This window comes from Gymnoscopelus braueri (genome assembly GCF_963280865.1).
Source record: "Gymnoscopelus braueri genome assembly, chromosome: 14".
Taxonomy (NCBI): domain Eukaryota; kingdom Metazoa; phylum Chordata; class Actinopteri; order Myctophiformes; family Myctophidae; genus Gymnoscopelus; species Gymnoscopelus braueri.
This window is the reverse complement of record NC_137619.1, coordinates 13,966,757-13,986,324: the sequence shown is the minus strand read 5'-3', so window position 1 is coordinate 13,986,324 and position 19,568 is coordinate 13,966,757. Positions and strand designations below refer to the sequence as shown.

At 41.4% G+C, this 19,568-nt stretch overlaps 1 protein-coding gene across 2 annotated transcripts in view; it reads left to right on the top strand.

The window, feature by feature from the left end:
• The first annotated feature begins 7,677 nt into the window (after positions 1 to 7,677).
• Positions 7,678 to 19,568, top strand: part of psda (pleckstrin and Sec7 domain containing a) — a 103,996-nt gene continuing 92,105 nt past the window's right edge. The window contains exon 1 of one of the 2 annotated variants that reach the window (XM_080448626.1): positions 7,678 to 7,815. The gene's annotated coding sequence lies outside the window, so the exon portion shown is untranslated. Of the gene's footprint in view, positions 7,820 to 19,568 lie in introns of both variants that reach the window. The other variant, XM_080448625.1, reaches the window with a different exon arrangement.

Below are 19,568 nucleotides of genomic sequence, written 5' to 3'. Positions count from 1 at the left end.
ACTACATACACACACTTGTACATGGGCAGTGGGCACACATTGCAAGCAGGCTCACACACTTGCACATACAGTAGACACCTTGCACGCACACAGGCTCACACGCTTGCACATACTGTATGTAACAGTATGTGTCTCTGGATTGATCTGCCTACAGTATGTAAAGCACTTAGTTAAGCATACAGTGTATCGATCAGACTGCCACTAGTGTTGGCTGTGAGAGAGATATCCCCCCCATGTGCAATATACAGCAGACAGGACCCCCTGCTCAGCAGTGGACACAGCTGATGTATTAGCCTAGCGTAGCATATACTCTACTATCATAATGTACTAGCATGTTGGGGAATCGGAATGTTCCCTGGTTCGATTCCCCGCCCCCCTCCCCCCTCATGCAGGAGCTCCTTCCTGCATGGCTGTGTGTCAATGTGTCTTTGAGCAAGACACGGTTTAACCCTAAACTGCTGCTGATGAGCAGGTTGGTGCCTTGCATGGTTTCTGCCGCGGTCGGTGTGTGAATGTGTATGTGTGAATGCTTTGGAGAGAAGCGCAATTATGAATGCACCAGTTACCATTTATTTACTATCATATCGTCTCTGTCGGGTGGAAACCTCATATGTCCAAAACGGTAACTTTTCAGGAAACAATTAAAAAAATAATAATAGTAATAATTGCTCAGATTTATATAATGTTTTTCTAACTACCCAGAGTCGCTTTACATAAAGAAAAGGAAGGAACCAACTTTATTAAGAAGAAAAACAATAAAAGATAAGTGCTAGATTAAAAAGATAAAAGGTTAAGCATGGGTTGGGGAGGCATCTTAACCATATCAAAAGTAGCAGATCGACAAGCTCGAAACGCGTCGCTTCGCACCCCGTTTCGAGCTTGTGGATCTGCTACTTTTGATGCTTTTGTGTGACGCTGTAGTATGATCAAGTAGGGCGTTAATTTACAAAGAAACACAAAAAGTTTAAATATGGAGATAAAAGGTTTCTGCCCGACAGCAACAATATTGTACTGTAATTCTGTTCAGGCGTATTAACGTAGCATATTGTCGCTGCTGGGCAGAAAACCGGTCCAAAACCGTTACTTTTCAGGAAAGTTCATGTTCATGTTCCCAGCATGGATTCAATGTAGTTATTATTTAGTCTCAAGCTCTTGTTCATACTTTTCATTGGTTAAATATAAACCTACAGACAGAATTAACCACACTTTCACTTGGCGTGTGTAACCTGTTGTATTTCTGTACTTCTATAAAAATGTTCAAATTTCAAAAGTAGCTGTATGTTTCTAACATGTGGTGCTAGTCATATAGGTGCATGGTCACAGCTATACCTAATCCAAAGAATCCTGACTAACCTGAGTGGGGGCAGCAAATAACACATAACTATGCAATACTCGGGGTGCAACAATAAAACTAATCAAAGTAATCAATTATAAAATAAAATAAATTGATTCAGATAAAATAATCAATCGTTTTTTTTGCGGGGGGGGGGGTAAACATTTTGTTTACAAAATATTAAAGCAAAGTTAATACAGAAAGAAGTAATCGATCAAATATTCACTAATAAAATAACCAATAGTTGGAGCCCCCTGCGGTGTACAGGCCTAGGACGTAGTAGGGTAAAGACACATTAACCACTTAAACCCCAGCATCCATACTTTGGGGAAAACATTCGCAGGAAAATGGGTGAGCTTGTAGATCGGATTGACACTAGACACTAGTATAGAGCCCTGAGGGACTCCGGTCAACCAAGTATAGGGTTTATGGCAGTAGGGTATAGGGAGGTATTTTAATGACTCTGAACCCTGTGTCCTATATGCAGAGTGAACGTTGTACTTTTAACTAGCGTTCTATCTTACATATGGTTTGGTACCTTGGACCCTGGCACTCAGGTAGTAGTAGTATTTGGAGCCTGTTGAGGAAACGTGCATGTGCACATAAACACACACACACACACACACACACACACACACACACACACACACACACACACACACACACACACACACACACACACACACACACACACACACACACACACACACACACACACACACACTGAAGAAGAGGAAAGGCAGCCAAGTAGAGGTTCGGGGAGGGGGATTAGTCCTGTCACAGCCAATTCACAGATCTTGGAGGGAGAAAGAGAGGAAAGGTATGTTTATTTGCCAAGCATGTTTCAACAACTAGGCAATTCAAAGTGCTTTAGTTTAGACCAGGTTCTCAACCTTTTTCAGGCTGTGACCCCCCAAAATAATCTTATTTGAACTGGGGACCCCCCAGCCCCCACCCTGACAAGCACTTTTGTAGAAGTTGAGGCATTACATTTAGTTTGACTCGGTCCGCTGTGTGTGTGTGTGTGTGTGTGTGTGTGTGTGTGTGTGTGGGTGTGTGTGTGTGTGTGTGTGTGTGTGTGTGTTTGTGCGTGTGCGTGTGCGTGTGCGTGTGCGAGTGCGAGTGCGAGTGCGAGTGCGAGTGCGAGTGTGTGTGTGTGTGTGTGTGTGTGTGTGTGTGTGTGTCTGTTTAGTTTTCTACTCCCTCCTGGTGTGACTGACTGACAGTGTGACTGATTTCTTGTTGTACTAGCATTGTCTTCTTTGTCTTGTCCTTTGTTTTTCTCTTGTCTCCTTCTTTTCTCCTTCGGACTGCGCCCCGGGCCAGTGTAATAACTGGATGGGATGCGCACTACAAATACCAAACCTATTAACCATATCGTTGCTGTCGGGCAGAAACCTCTAATATCTCCATATTTTAACTTTTGGGTTTTTTTCGTAAATGAATGCCCTACTTGATCATACTAGAGCGTCACACAAAAGCGTCAAAAGTAGCAGATCTACAAGCTCGCGACGTGTTTCGAGCCAATATCGGACATCCCTAAAATAATGTCTTATTTCCTTTAAATTTCACCAGAAAATAACCCATGGCCGATTTCATGCCTTCAGGTATGAGTTGCTGTCCTAGAAATGTCTCTTTCCTCGGGTAGGTATGCAGCAAGGCAGTGTTGCTTGTTGTTTCAGAACAGAAAGATTCCACATTTTATCATATCTCCACTGGGACACACCTCTTGGACAGATATTGCAGCATCCATTCCACGCTGTGTGTATTCCGAAGGCAGGCCAGTGGCCAACGCTGTCAAAGTGGACTTCACTGGTGGTGGGTGGGTGTGGCATCCCTTTTGTGTAGCTTTGGCAGGTGGAGGAGAGGAAGACGGTGGGTGGCCCAGATCTGGCACAGACTTCGTTAATTGCCGGTAGGGTGACAGACACTGTTCTGAATTTCTTGAGAGGCATGGGTTTTTGACTGGGGTAACCAGTCCTACATTTGGGGCGGCCATAGCTGAGTGGTTAGTGAGCCCGCCTAGGGAGCCAGAGGCCCTGGTTGCCCCAGGTTCGATTCCAGGCCAGGCCAGCATATGTGTCGATGAAATTAAACTTGTCCCTGAGCAAGACTCTTAACCCCTAATTGCTCACAGGTTCTCATTGGAAACACGACCTGTTAAAAGGAATTATCCTTATCCTTAGCCGTGGGGAAAAGGGTGTTTTTTCAAAATGTGGGTGTTTCGCAAGACTTTTTGATGATTGATTATAGCTATCGCTTCCCAAGTTCCCATGCTCTGGAGGCTGGCCGGCCACAGCGCTCCTCAGAGTGGACACAGGTGGCATTCGCTGGCCGGTGCTTGCAGATCTACGCTTTTCGGCTTAATACCGTGACAGTCTGTTCGTCACTCCCCGGCTGGCCTGGGCACGAAATACTGCCTCCCGCGGAGAACGAGGGACCACCCTGTTTTCAGACTGTTACTATACCATGTCATAATTGGCATTTATGTCATTTGTTCTTGTTATTCTGGTGTCAGGCAATCTTCGTTGGTACATCAGCCAAATGTTGGCGATTGACCTATCAAGGATAGCGGTTCATATACCACCACCGTGACTTCATGAGTGTTGTGGTAGAGATGGATGAGCACACATTGCATGTCTGACACACAGTTCAATACTCCCCATGTGTTCATTGTTTTTCTTGATGATTGATGGACATAGCAACAGGAACCCTTCTCTTCTTTTCTTCGCTGTGACATTGCACCACACTGACAGGCAGTGGTGGAAAGTACATTTACTCAAGTACTGTACTTAAATACAATTTTTGAGGTATTTGTACTTTATTGGAGTATTTCCAGTTTTCAGTACTTTTACTTTTAGACATCTCAGAGGCAAATATTGTTCTCCACTACAATGATTGGAAAACTTTAGTTACTAGTTACTTTGAAGATTTTGATTATCCTCCTATAATTCTAGTAACCTCTGTGGCCTTGGTTGGTGTGTGCCCGTTTCTCCTCACTGGCTGGAGCACTTGATCTGATTTTGCACACAGCCATTGCCCATTACCATCTGAACTTAACTGCGAAGCCCGTTTCTCAATTTCATCAAATCTCAGCTTTTTATTAGCCATTATGTGTCAAACAATGGGAGATGACGTTGCCAGGTTTCGCGGGTTTCGTGCGAGAAACAAGCAGCAAGGTCTGTACTTTCGCCTGCGCCCTTCACCGGGGCTTGGGTGCTCATATCCCCCTACGGGTATGGTCTAGTTATTACAAAACATACATTAACCACTTCAGCCCTATATACATTTTGATGCCAATACTTGTGTACTTTTACGCAAGTCAATTTTGAATTCCAGACTGCTACTGCTAATACAGAGTATTTCTACATTGCAGTGTAAACATATGAATACTTTTTCCACCATTGCTGACAGGCTCAACATTGCAAGCATTGGTGACACATGTGTTGTCTTGCCACCTCATTGCTATTGTTCCCTCTGACAACCGATAGTCATTATGATTAAAGTTAAGTGTTTCTTTCTTATATTGAAGTTTTAATATGATGCACTTAAAGGTAGGGTATTAAGTGATATTTTTCATTAGTTTTTCGTTAAAAGGTTCAAGCACTATCCAGATAGTGAGTGTTTGTTCAGTAACAGGGGTCTCCCCGTATCTCTGGCTAATTAATAAAAAAAAATGTATTTTCAGGTGGGTTGCCAGTTTCAGCCAATCAGGAGACAGTACCCATTTATCAGCTTAAATTTGATAATGTTCCACTTCCAGTTCCCATTCTGTCTGCTCATGTCTTTGTGTCATCACTTCCAATTTCACTTGTTTATCCTGTATCCTGTGTGAGTTCTCTCTCCTGATTGGATAAAAATGGTATCTGAAGAGACATGGAGACTCCTGTTACTGAACAAACACTCTATAGCAGCTATTTAACACTTATTTTAACTACCCTAAATATTTAGCCATCAAAAAGTACTTTGCGTTTAATTGTATTTAGTTGGTTGCTTATCATTTAAATGTTCTCAAATAGAAACTTTAATTTAAAAAAAATGTTTTTCTTTGTCATTATAAAATAATTTCTGTCAACACATTGGTAATCGGTAGTACTCTAGATCTCTCCAAAATCTGTAACGGTATTGGACCCAGAAATCTGGCGCTAGCCGCGCTCTACTTTACTGTACCTACTGAAATAATGTGCTGGCCAGTCTGGACAACCTGATGCAGAGCTTAATGTTCTGCAATGGAGATGCTGGCATACCACACTGTAATGCAGTGTTATCACACTGTAATGCAGTGTTATCACACTGTAATGCAGTGTTATCACACTGTAACGCAGTGTGTCAGTGTGTCTAGTGTCACATCACACTGTAATGCAGTGTGTCAGTGTGTCTAGTGTCACATCACACTGTAATGCAGTGTGTCAGTGTGTCTAGTGTCACATCACACTGTAATGCAGTGTGTCAGTGTGTCTAGTGTCATACCACACTGTAATGCAGTGTTACCACACTGTAATGCAGTGTGTCAGTGTGTCTAGTGTCACATCACACTGTAATGAAGTGTGATGATCTCTGGTGCAACAAACATTTGGCTGTTCTATTCTGTGCTTAACCACTTGAATGGGGGGGGGGGACATTAGCCGAAAATAGCAGATCTACAAGCTCACAACTTTATTAACAGTTTGCAAAATGGACAGAGGTACAGTTAATACAATAATGCTAAAAGGATAACACAAAAATCCCTTAGGGCTTGTTTCCATTGTGGTCCTGCGTATTCAATTCATCAAGACATATAAAGACATACAATACTATACAAGAAATCATCAATGCTAGGAGCAGTAACAATATATTTACAGAAACACTGTGGGGGGTAATTACTTTTGGCAAATTAGAAGAAGACTAGATAAAGAGATCCAAGTACATAGACAATTCAGGTCCAGTAGTAGTAGCCTATAGAGCACCGAAGTCTGACGTCACTGCCAGTAGAGGGCCAGTAGAGGGCGCTGTTCCAGGGTTCGTGGCTTTATTTTTTTGTGTTGAAATCCCCATTTGATAATCTTAGATCACGTCATATAAGAACTGTGTTCCAAACATAAACACACCACCCTGGCGTTTTTGTCAGAGGGGTGTCTCTGCATTGTTTATGATATTCATTCATATTTGATACAGCCTGTTTCTGGCGAAAATGGAATTAATTCTGCCTTAAAAGTCTTATGAACTACTACTTCCGGGTCTGAAATCACTGTCCCCACAGCAGCCGCGTTCATGGGAAATGTAGTCTTTGGGTTGTTTGACTCGTTTCTAGTGTTTATATTGTGTTACTCTTTGGGTAAATGTGTACATTTACACCTTCAGTCGATGCTTCATATCCATATGAGTAAAAACGCCAGGGTGGTGTGTTTATTTTTGGAACACAGTTCTTATATGAAGCGATCTAAGATTCCCCAATGAGGATATCAATACAAAAAGTAAAGCCATGAACCTGCGGAATGCGCCCTCTACTGGCAGTGACGTCAGGACTTCGGTGCTCTTTGCCCTAGTTGTCTGCTGGACGTCACTGGTGGGAATTTACCAAGTGTCCCTGTTCTACACTGTGTTGTCTTATTGAGACAGACTGAGAGGGAGACAGTGTAGGAGAGACAGACATTGGGAAAACTGTGAGGGAGACAGTGTAGGAGAGACAGACAGTAGGGAAAGTTGGGAGACAGACAGTGTAGGAGAGACAGACAGGAAAGCTGAGAGACAGACAGTGTAGGAGAGACCGACAGTAGGAAAGCTGAGAGGGCGACAGAATAGGAGAGACAGACAGTATAACAGCTGAGAGGGAGACAGTGTAGGAGAGACAGAGGACAGAAAGACTCAGACAGGAGGTACAGTAGCACATAGTCCATGTTAACATACTGTATCTGGTCTGTGATCAGGGGGGCTGCAGACACGACGGTGAGATTACATAATTAGCCGCCGTGGGAGAATCCTTGATCCCCGGAAAATAAAATAAAATACTCACAACCTTTGATGACCTTCACCCCCCCTCCACCCCCCTATACCCCCCCCCCCCCTTCATGTAAGCTGCCTGTACCGTCCTCCTCTCTGCCATCTGTCTCTCTGTGCTCTGGGCTTCCCTCTCTCCCTATTGGACAGGCTCCCGAGGAGGAGAAGCAGTAGCAGGACTGCTCAGCCACTCAGCCGGTTGTGTTGGTTATACTTTCAGGCTGTCTCGCTTCCTGGGTGGGCGGGAGGACGTGGGGGGAAAGTTGAGCGACGGCGGGCGGTGTGAAGGTGGAGCTATAAGCTGGGAGACAGAAAGAAAGAGAGAGGGAGGGAGGGAGGGAGGGAGGGAGGGAGGGAAAGGAGAGGATAAGAACTGTACACAATCCACTATGGATGTAACCTGGAATGAAAGGCAACAGGTTATACGAGAGAAAACTCCTGAGAGAGAGAGTCGTGATGGGATGTTGTTTGTTTTGAGAGGCGAGGAGGACATGAAGATACATACTGTAGGTGAGATCACAAACACACAGACACGACTTATATGCCTGATTTATGCGTGGTTGCGCGCGCAGGTGTCGGGGCACCTAAAATAGCAGATCAACAAGCTCTTGTGAGCTTGTAGATCTGCTATATTTTAAGTGCCCGACAACGGCGCGCAACTAAGTCAGGTTTTAGTGTGCGTCTGGGGTATTGATTGATTGAATACTTTATCAACAGTTTGCAAAAAAGTACAGAGGTACAGTTATACAATAATGCTACAAGGATAACACAACAAACCCTGAGGGCTTGTTTCCATTGTGGTCCTGTGTATTTAATTCATCAAGACATATATATAGACATACAATACTATACGTGTGTGTGTGTGTGTGTGTGTGTGTGTGTGTGTGTGTGTGTGTGTGTGTGTGTGTGTGTGTGTGTGTGTGTGTGTGTGTGTGTGTGTGTGTGTGTGTGTGTGTGTGTGTTTGCATGCATTGGCTCTACTTGTGTCTACAGGTGTGTGTTTATACAGTGTGTTTATACCGTATACAGTACATGGATATGGATAGAGCAGAGTGCATCATGGGAAAGTGGAGAGAGGGGGGAATCCTATTAGTAAAAGGCCAGGAAAAGTAGGTCTAACCAGCCGGCTTATCAACCCTGTGTGTCTGTGTGTGTGTGTGTGTGTGTGTGTGTGTGTGTGTGTGTGTGTGTGTGTGTGTGTGTGTGTGTGTGTGTGTGTGTGTGTGTGTGTGTGTGTGTGTGTGTGTGTGTGTGTGTGTGTGTGTGTGTGTGTGTGTGTGTGTGTGTCTGTGTGCGTGCATGTGTGTGTGCGTGCGTGGGGGTGCGCGCGCGAGTGTGTGTGCGTGCGTGCGTGCGTGCGTGCGTGCGTGCGTGCGTGCGTGCGTGCGTGCGTGCGTGCGTGCGTGCGTGCGTGCGTGCGTGCGTGCGTGGTAACTGCTCCATTTACTGTATGTCGGTCACTGTTATCTAGCCTACATTTTATTTTATTTATTTTATTTTTGGAGGGAAGGAGTAAAATGAGGTGAAGTACTATACTCATTAATATTGTTGTCACTCAAATCAGTCGTTTCAACCAACTACAAGATATATTAATTGTAGGTTAAATCCATTTAAATCTGAGTCTTTGGATTTAATTTGAGTAACTTATAACTAACCAATAACTGGAGAACGGATGGGACTTTTAACTCTTGAGAGAGTGCAATCTTTCACTGCAGATTTTGATGTGATGGGAATGATCAGTGCTCAAATTGGAGATATTCCAACATTCACTGACTGATGATTTAAAGTAATAAGACCGTAAAACTGTCTAGCTCATCCCAGATGACAATAATAACAAACTTTATCTACAATATATACTGTACAACTTTGTCACCGTTCAAAAGAGCCTTATAAAGTAATTTGTTAAACTGATGACTGAGGACTCGATGCAGACATCTCTAGCCAGGCATTGGCAGAGTGATCACGTGGGATCAGTCCACGATATTGTTGGGAAACGTTTGTGAATGTTGTTGATGCTTTTGAGCGTATCTCTCTCCCTCTCTGTCTCTCCTTCTCTCCATCTCTCTCCTCTTTCTCTTCACCCCCCCCCCACCCCCCGGGTCGAGGCAGATGGCCGCCCATCCTTTAGCCTGGGCAGTGGTGTAACTAAGTACATTTACTGAAGTACTTTACTTAAGTACACAATTTGAGGGTTTTTTACTTCACCGGAGTATTCAAGAGTATCCAATTTACTTTTACTCCACTACAATTATTGGACAACTTTAGTTATTAGTTACTTTGTAGATTTTAAATATTATTACAAAACATGCATTAACCACTTCAGCCCTATATAATAATAATAATAATAAACTTTATTTATATAGCACCTTTCATGAAATAAATGCAGCTCAAGGTGCTTTACAGAGTAAGAAAAACAAAAAGCAAGAAACAGAGCAAAAAACAAAGTAATAAAATATAGAACAATAGCAAGGAACAGTGGTAACCAGAGCAAAAAACAAGAAAATAAAGAATATATATATATATATATATATAGTCTTAGGCTATTTGAAAATAGCCGATCTACAAGCTCACAACGTGTCGCATCTTGTGAGCTTGTAGATCTGCAATTTTCAAATGATTTCAATTTATACATTTTGAAAACATGAAATGGAAGATTTCTGCATAATGACTATTTTGACTTTTGGTACTGTAAGTACATTTTGAAGCAAATACTTTTGTACTTTTACTCAAGAAAATTCTGAATACGAGACTTGTACTTGTATTTCTGCATTGCAGTATTGATACTTTTACTCAAGTAAAAAATGGAGTACGTCTTCCACCACTACTCGGCCGTCCCCCCCATCCCCCCCGTCCCCCCCGACACGGTCGAGGCAGATGGCCGCCCACCCTAGAGCCTGGGTCTGCCTGACGTTTCTTCCAGTTAACCACTTAAACCCCATGGATCCATATTCTGAGGGCAAACTGTCGCAGGAATTAGCAGATCGACAAGCTCACAACGCTCAACCATATGGGGGTTTAAGTGGGAGTTTTTCTGTTGCTACTGTCGCACAAATTGTTTGCTCAGGGTGGGACAATGTCGGGCCTCTGCTCTACATGTAAAGTGTCTTGAGATAAATTGTGGATATTCGGCGTAATAGGCTACAATTGAACTGAATGAAATGTAATAGGCTCTATGCACAGCAGCCATATTGGAAAGAAATTGGGCCTCTTCTTACTTACTTCACAGGTGTTACCAATGATACTAATAAAGGCTTTGTTCCATTTTGGTCAAACAGAGTGTGGACCAGGTACCCTCATGGTTCCTTGAGGGGGTTCCAAATGGCCCCTTGCGGGTGTGTAACTCTGAGAGTGTACAAATGGTACCAAATGGACCCATAAGGGTCCATTTGGTTCCATTTGTACACTCAGAGTTATGGGGGTCCCTGAAATCAAAAGGTTTGAGAACTACTGTGCTACATGCACTAAATGGAACAGAGCCTTCATTAGAATCATTGGTAACACCTGTGAAGGAAGTAAGGAAGAGGCCCAACTTCTTTCCAATATGGCTGCTGTGTATAGAGCCTATTGAAATTGTGATCCTGCGTGATCAGTCTGGCAATGCCAGGCTAAGACATCTCACCCTGAACACTAACTAACACAGAGTTCTGATTGAAAAACCACAGCCTTGACTCGGCTATAAATACTAAAATAATTAGATGATATCTGCTTTGGCCTTTTCTGCTCCATTGTTCATGTTCTGCTTGACGTCACAAATGGGAGGTGCTTTTACTTTGATAGAGAACAAAACGTTGGTGTGTGTGTGTGTGTGTGTGTGTGTGTGTGTGTGTGTGTGTGTGTGTGTGTGTGTGTGTGTGTGTGTGTGTGTGTGTGTGTGTGTGTGTGTGTGTCTGTTTGTCTGTGTGTGTGTGTGTGTGTGTCTGTTTGTCTGTGTGTGTGTGGGTGGGTGAATGGGGGATTAATTATTGCTAATCTAAATTAATGAGTCATTCTAGTAAAACTACTGTCTGGTTGGATTCCAGTCAGGAGGAGAATGCTTGGTAGGCAACCAAAAAAACTGCTTTAGCTTTGCCTGTAAGGGAAAACCACTGTGATACATTGTGAGGGGATATATGGACTAACCGACACCAACACGGGACGCCTGGATCACTGCCCTCCACTCCCACCATTACCCAAACATCAGGGTCTGGAACTCTGTTGCTGGTATAGGCCTGTCACAATTATTACATAATCGCTTAATCGCAATTAAAGAAAATCTACAAAGTAACTAGTAACTAAAGTTTTCAAATAATTGAAGTGGAGTAAAAAGTATAATATTTGCCTCTGAGATGGAATACAGTAGAAGTAAAAGTATTGCAAATTGGAAATACTCCAGTCAAGTAAAAAAACAAAAAAACTCAACATTGTACTTAAGTACAATACTTGAGTAAATGTACTTTGTTACTTTACTTTACAACACTGCTTTGCACTAATGTCACTGCACTGCCAACACAAATTCCTGCACAAATGACTATTCTCTGTAGATATGATTCTATCATGTATGAAAATGTATGTAAATGACAGCTGTCACATGTTTTACCTAGAGCAGCCAGTCTGTTGTATAGACTTTACTCTTGTTATAAATCTACCCCGTAAGGGTCCATTTGGTTATATATTTACACTAAATTTGTTAAATTAATCATGTACTGTCAGTGGTGTACAGTAAATGCACTTTGTACATTAACTTGAGTACTGTAGGCTACTTAAGAAAATATTTTGAGTATCTGTAGGCCTACTTTACTTGAGTATTTTTTATGGATTCTTTTGGATACTTATGACTACTCCACTATACATTTCAAAAACAAATATTGTACTTTTGACTCCACTCCACTACATTTCTAGGAAAAGGGAAAAATATATTATTAATTAACCACCTATTTTAAATAGTGAAAATAGGCAATATGATTTTTTCTCTATTCTCTGTCTACAAATCTATGAATTATTTTGGAAGATTTTCAAAATTTCAAAACAGCAATGCATTGATATAAAAAAACAACAACATGTACTGTGTAACTTAAGTAGCGTAACTTTCATCCCCAAGGGGTCCTTGGGGGGATTCCAGGGGGTCCCCAGCGAAATTAATTAATATAGCATCACAATAATTTTAACCACTTTATCCAATACGTTGGCTATTCAAAAATAGCAAATGTACGAGCTTGTACAACTTTTGAATTATTTTGAATTTATTTTATAACATAAATCTTCTCTTCTGGGGTTTCCTGGCACAAAAGCTTTTCAGAAGGGGGATTCGCGGCCAATTACAATTTGGGGGTCTTTGACTTGAGAAGGTTTGAGAACCACTGATGTAAATGACAGCTGACACAACTTGAACCTGGTGCAGCCAGCACAGCCAGAAAGCAGCGTTTGTAGACGTGACTATTTGTTAGTGTATTGAAATACACACCCTTGCTCTCATTACAGCAGCCTTGTCCTCTTGTCTGCACACTGCAAAACAATGAGGATGAATTTAACTCAGAGTGTGTCCATTTGGTTCCATTTGTACACTGAGAGTTCAATTAGGAGAGCACTCAGGATCTTACTGTGTGCTGTTCCATTGGCACATATAGAGAGGCTAGGGGTGTGTGTGTGTGCGTGTGTGCGTGCGTGCGTGCGTGCGTGTGTGCGTGCGTGCGTGCGTGCGTGCGTGCATGCGTGCGTGCGTGTGTGTGTGCGTGCGTGCGTGCGTGCGTGTGAGAGAGAGAGAGAGAGAGAGTCTGTTGTACTGTACAGTATATGAAATACCTTTGATGCCAGTCATTTTAGATGTTGCTCTATGTTTATTTCTCAGCCTCTGTAGCAGATAGACACATGGAATGAAAATAAAGAAATTGCTTTCATATTCATAACCAAAGAAAACAAAAAAACAAATCAATATGAATTCCACAAATCTCTGTATATCCAATGTCCATCTTTCATTTTTTTATAGATTTTTTTCTTTAATGATCAGTAAATGGCAAAGGTTTAAGCTATAAAATGTTTTTAATGTTTTTATTTCATATTTCCATCTGCTACAGAGACTGAGCAGATGGAGAGTTTTACATTTAAAGTTCATCTGAGCATTTATTTTAAAGAGAGTGACCCTCACACTCTGCAGTTTTTTAAATTTATTTTGACAATTAAAACAGATATAGCTCTTAATCATGTGATATGATCATCTTATGGCATTTATTTCATCGCATAATGTTTTGTACATTTACAGGGCAGCGTGTGTGTGTGCGTGTGTGTGTGTGTGTGTGTGTGTGCGTGTGCGTGCGTGCGTGCGTGCGTGTATGCGTGTATGTGTGTGTGCGTGTGTGTGGGCAGATGTGTCAGCTGTGTGTTCACATAAGGCCTAGCTAGCCTGTCAAAATTATTACATAATCACCTAATCACAATTATTTGAGGTAATCACAATCTGTTTTTGCATAATCATTGCCATGTTCATATATTTTCAAACGTATAATAGTGGAAATAGTAGATCTACAAGCTCAAAACGCGTCACATCGTGACGCGTTTTGAGCTTGTATATCTACTATTTCCACTATACATGTTTGTATAAAGTTATTACATTATGTAAGTTATTTGTCATATCTGCCCTGTGGACCTTTTATTTATGAAGCCTAAAAGCCAAACAGAAATGTCATTCTTATTCATAATGTTCCAATGTTCAACGACAGGAACACAGTTAAATCGATAATCCCAATTATTTGAGCGACAATTAATCGTCAAGTAAAATGTCATAATGGTGACAGCCCTAGGTCTAGCAGATTTTTTTATTCTTTATCACACTAGGGCCGCATACTATCAATTAAGTTCTTAGCCATTCTATCCATTACTTTTTTGATTAGTGGAATAAGTGTTTTTTTTTTAGAGTTTATTAAAGTTTTTATATATCATTGAATCGATCAACCACTTAAGCCCTTTTTTATACTTTGTGGCACAACGGTGTCGTTGTCACATCACAAAGCACTGTGAGCTTGTATATCAGCTATTTCCACTATTTTTGGACATTTCTTTTTTTATAGATTTTCACCTATATTGCCCAAAATAATCTTTTATCAATCGATTATTATTGAATATCAATTTTCATTATTTTCTTATAATGGGATAAATCGATTAATTCAATTAACTCCTACATTAGTGGACTTAGCAGAATGTGATAATTTATAATTCATAATTTTCATATACAAGCAGCTTCAGAACATTCCCACTGTTCATGTTCCATCAGGGGCACAGACACATATAGGTCACTGCATCACTCGTTACACACGTTTATATTCTCCAAGGGACCTGTATGTATGCAGTGGTGGAAAAAGTACTCAAATGTTTTACTTAAGTAAAAGTATCAATACTGCAATGAAGAAATACTCTGTTTCCAGTAAAATACCAAATTCAAAATGTAGGCCTACTTGAGTAAAAGTACAAAAGTATTGGTATCAAAATGTACTTAAAGTACCAAAAGTAGAAAGTACTCATTATGCAGAATGTCCCATTTCACAAAGTGTATAAAATCCATAAAAGTCTTTTGAAAATAGCAGCTCTACAAGCTCACAGCTGTGTAGTTTACTAGTCTGCCATGTTTTTAATCTGCTGTAGTTTTTTTTTACCTTGTAGCAGAAATATCGCAAAACAAAGATCTACAAGCTCATAGTGCGGCACTCGGTGCCGCGCTATGAGCTTGTAGATCTGGTATCTTTTAAAAGCCAAAGAAATCTAAAATGCCACCGATGCGTTCCCGGATTGAACGGGTTAATGAGCATGTTAGATTTCATGTGTCCAGAGCCAAGGGCATGGCAATGTGCACGCATGACAGACAGCTCCCCCCAGAATGGCGTGCTGGGCTTCAAGTGGTTAAAATGTATCACGCTTTTGTCAAGGTGACGACCAGGAATAAGGACACTCCATATACCTGATCACCTCCTTTACCTCCTTTTCCTCTCTACCTCTCATCTTTCTGCCTCTCTGCCTCTCATCTCTGTCTGTCTGTCTGTCTGTCTGTCTACAGTACCTCTCACCTGTCTGTCTGTCTGTCTGTCTGTCTGTCTGTCTGTCTGTCTGTCTCTCTACCTCTCATCTTTCTGTCTCTCTGCCTCTCATCTGTCTGTCTGTCTGTCTGTCTGTCTGTCTGTCTGTCTGTCTGTCTGTCTGTCTGTCTCTCTCATCCCACTCTTTGTCTCTCACTGTCAATCTCTCGTTCCACACTTATTTCCATCTAACCTGCCCCCATTTAACTCTCTCCCTGCTTCTCTCTGCCCCTCCTCCTCTCACTGTATGCCTCTCCCCCTCTCTCTCTCTCTCTCTCTCTCTCTCTCTCTCTCTCTCTCTCTCTCTCTCTCTCTCTCTCTCTCTCTCTCTCTCTCTCTCTCTCTCTCCCCCTCTCTCTCTCTCTCTCTCTCCCTCCTTCACACTGTCTCTCTCCCAGTGGCTTTCCCTGCTCTATTAATAGCCCAGAACCATATTCACATGTTGGTCAGCCCACATGTTCCTGCTGCCTCGTAGGAATGACAGCCAAGGACACGGGGAACGCCCGGTTACCATGGTGACCTAACACCATATTGTAATCATTTCTGGAGTTAATCATGTTAAATGTTGCTTTTTAGGTTATTCTACGCCACCGACGGTGCAGACGACATTAAAGGTGTCATGACATTCATTTTCACTTTTTTTATTTTCAATGTTTTATTTGGGGTTTTATGACCTCAATTACACCCAAAAAACCTGAACTTAGAACATTCAGTGGATTTTCTGTGGTCTGGGGTTTTCTGAATAATTAGGCTGAAAAGTAATCTGAGCTTGGCCCTTCGACAGTGAGGTCACAGTCGATTAATCCCGCCCACTCTCCTCCTCGCCCCTCCCCTCCCCTATCCTTTCCTTTGGGGGGGGCGGAGCAGAGGCGATGATTGACAGGCAAAATCCCTCACCAGCGACACCCGCAGGCAAAGATTTCTTTTTTCATTGCAGTTGAAAAGGCTTTAGAAATGTGAGAGAAAAACACCTGCCATGGATCACTGGAATGGAATTTTCACTTAAAACTTTTTGTACACTTTTGAAGGACCAGGACAAAGACTTTGAATGTGGTGTAAAAGTGAATGTCATTAAACCTTTAAAGATTGTTGTTGTTCTTGACATTCAGTGTTTCTCTAATCCCAGCAATTCTCAAACTTTTCTTTGTCAAGGACCCCAGTTTGATATGCATTTAGTGGTCAGATAAGTGGTCAGATGGGTGGGCCGCGTGCACTTTTCAAAGCATGTTTATTTTAATGATCCATCAATCGATTGTGAACTTCCTGCCTGGATCAATGGAGCTAACGTAGTATACTTTATGTACCTATTTATCGGTATCATCACATTATTATTCGTTGCTGTCGGGCAGAAACCAGCTAACTACATTTTTGAGCTTTTCCATATTTTTTTTCATAAAGCAGTGCTATTGAACAGGCTGTGTGGTGATTAAAGAAATATTGAACCAATGAATGAGTATTTAAAAAAAGTGCTTCTGACAAAACCAGCTAACTCCATTGGATCCTCAAACTGTCTGCTAAACCAGCTAACTCCACCAAAGGGGGGTGGAGTTAGCTGGTTTTGCTGACTCCAGGCTCCACCCCCTTTTGACCTCATTGTGAGCTTGGAGGTCCATTCAGCTGTTCTTATCAATGATGGACAAAACCTCCTAACTCCACTTTTTGTTTTGTTTTTTAATTTGAAAAATTTAGTTAGTTAGCTGGTTTCTGCCCGACAGCAGAGATATTATTTTAGTGTTTTGCCAGTTATTTGAGGGCCCACTTGTAAAAAATAGTGGTTGAGAATCACTGCATTAGGCTACAGTATGTGTTTCTGGGTGTTGTGTGTGTGTGCAACGTGCGTGCGTGCGTGTGTGTGTGCGTCTAAAACAGGGTCAGACAATTACAGTCCATCCAATTTAACCCATTCAATCCGGGAACGCATCTCTGTCATTTTAGATTTCTTTGGCTATTCAAAAATAGCAGATATACAAGCTCATAGCATGGCACCGAGTGCCGCACTACGAGCTTGTAGATATGCTATTATAGCAACAATTTTAGCAAATCTTCTTTTGTAACTGTCAAATGTCTCAACAAATGTCTTAATTTTTCTGAAAAACTATTGTTGCTATGTCAGTGGTGCTCAAACATTTTCATGTCGAGGACCCCCAAAATGTTATGTTTTTGGCCGCCGATCCCCATCAAAACATGTTATTCCAGGGACCCCCCAGAATTAAAGATTTGAGTTAAAATAGTTGTTTCAAAACAATATATGTATTCAACACAAATGTTGGAAAGATCTTTCAAAAAATAGCAGATCTACAAGCTCGTAGCGTGGCACCGAGTGCCGCGCCATGGGCTTGTAGATCTGCTATTTTTGAATAGCCCAAAGTATAAAAATAATGGTTATAGCTCAAATGTAAAATGACACAGATGCGTTCGTGGATTGAATGGGTTAAATGCAAGACAACAATGTGTTGCAGTCCTGACAGTGGAATGACCTTCCTAGTTCAGTCATTCTCTGTCTCCTATCAGACGCTGCAAAACCACACCTCCTCCTCAACACCCTTACTGTTCATACTGTATATGGCCATGTCTTAGACATGTCTTATAATGTCTTATGAACATGTCTTATTAATGGCATGTCTTATAAACATGTCTTATGAACATGTCTTATAATGATGTCTTATAAATACCACGTATTATAAATATTATCTTATAGTGACTTATAATCACACTATAATGCATTATAATAGTGATTATAATCCATTATATCATTGTTTTACAACTATGAGAATTTGAATAAACTATGATCCTGGCCAAAAGAAAAGAGTGACCAGTAATTGTGAAGTATTATGAAACTTGACTGTATAAGTCATTATAAAAGGCTTTATTATAAAAGGTTTTACAACATTTTTGAAAAATCTGTAATACGTTTCTCTTCTGGGTATCCCTGGCACAACATGTTTTCAGGTGTGGGTCCGCAGCCAAATACACATACATTTGGGGGGTCCTTGCCACATGCATGAAAAAGGTTGAGATCCACATGGCCTACTGTAATGGATGGCATCACACTGGCTGTTTGTATAAAAACAGCAAAGATCAGAAGGTTTAAGAAGGTTTAAGTTGCAACTAATGTAATACAGCACCGTTTTCTGTTTAATGAGCCACGGAGAGAAAACACTACAACCAATTCTATTCATTCCACCTCTCTGATTGAAGCTATCGTCTCAGTAGGGTGGAAACCTCATATGTCCAAAACTGTTACTTTTCAGGATTCAAATTAAAAAAACAAACAGCAAAAGTAGCAGATCCACAAGCTCAAAACGCGTCGCGTTTCGCACCGCGTTTCGCACCACGTTTCGCACCGCGTTGCGAGCTTGCGGATCTGCTACTTTTGATGCTTTTGTGTGACGCTATAGTATGATCAAGTAAGGCGGTAATTTACGAAAAAACACAAAAAGTTAAAATATGGAGATAAGATGTTTCTGCCCGACAGCAACGCTATGGTAATTAACGCTACCATGATCCATAAGATTTATGTCCGTTCTTTGCCTCCCCCGACAGAAAGGCAATTGCAATTATGAACTACAACTAAATCCGAACCAGAACAAAGATGGCAGTGCATCTGGTGTCCAAACTAGCGCACCATCTGCCTTCAAATAACTTTATTGACATGTCAACCAGTAGATATACTGACCCGACTCCAGGGTCTAAATGTCTCAATGGAAGATCAGGGAGACCACCTCCAACCACTGCAGATGTACTAGTTATATAGAATCAGAATCAGAACTTTATTGTCAGATCACAGGTTTACAGGTGTAAAGAAGTGGGTGAAATTCTTCTTTGTGCAAGCTCATCGCCCGATTGTACCTTTAAATCAGTGTGTTTAATATTTAGTTATAATGAGAACCTCTAGGCTTATTCTTGTCCTGCATGGCACCTTGCAGATCATATATTACTGGTAGGATAACAAACCAAATTGTCAGTTTCAAACTGACGATAACAACAATGGACGTTCTAACCTTTATGCACAAAATAAGCCTCCTTGGTCAGTAGTTCCAGTGGCTTAGCCAGCTGCATGCAATATCCAGTAAAAAAATCAATACTGAGAAGAATCATCATTAATAAAAGTTTTGCTAAAATGTTTGATGATATCTGACCTAGTTAGCCTATGCTAACAGTGTACAGTATGGTACGTTTTGGCTCGTATCGAGAGCGTTTGCTTGAAACCGTCAGTAGCT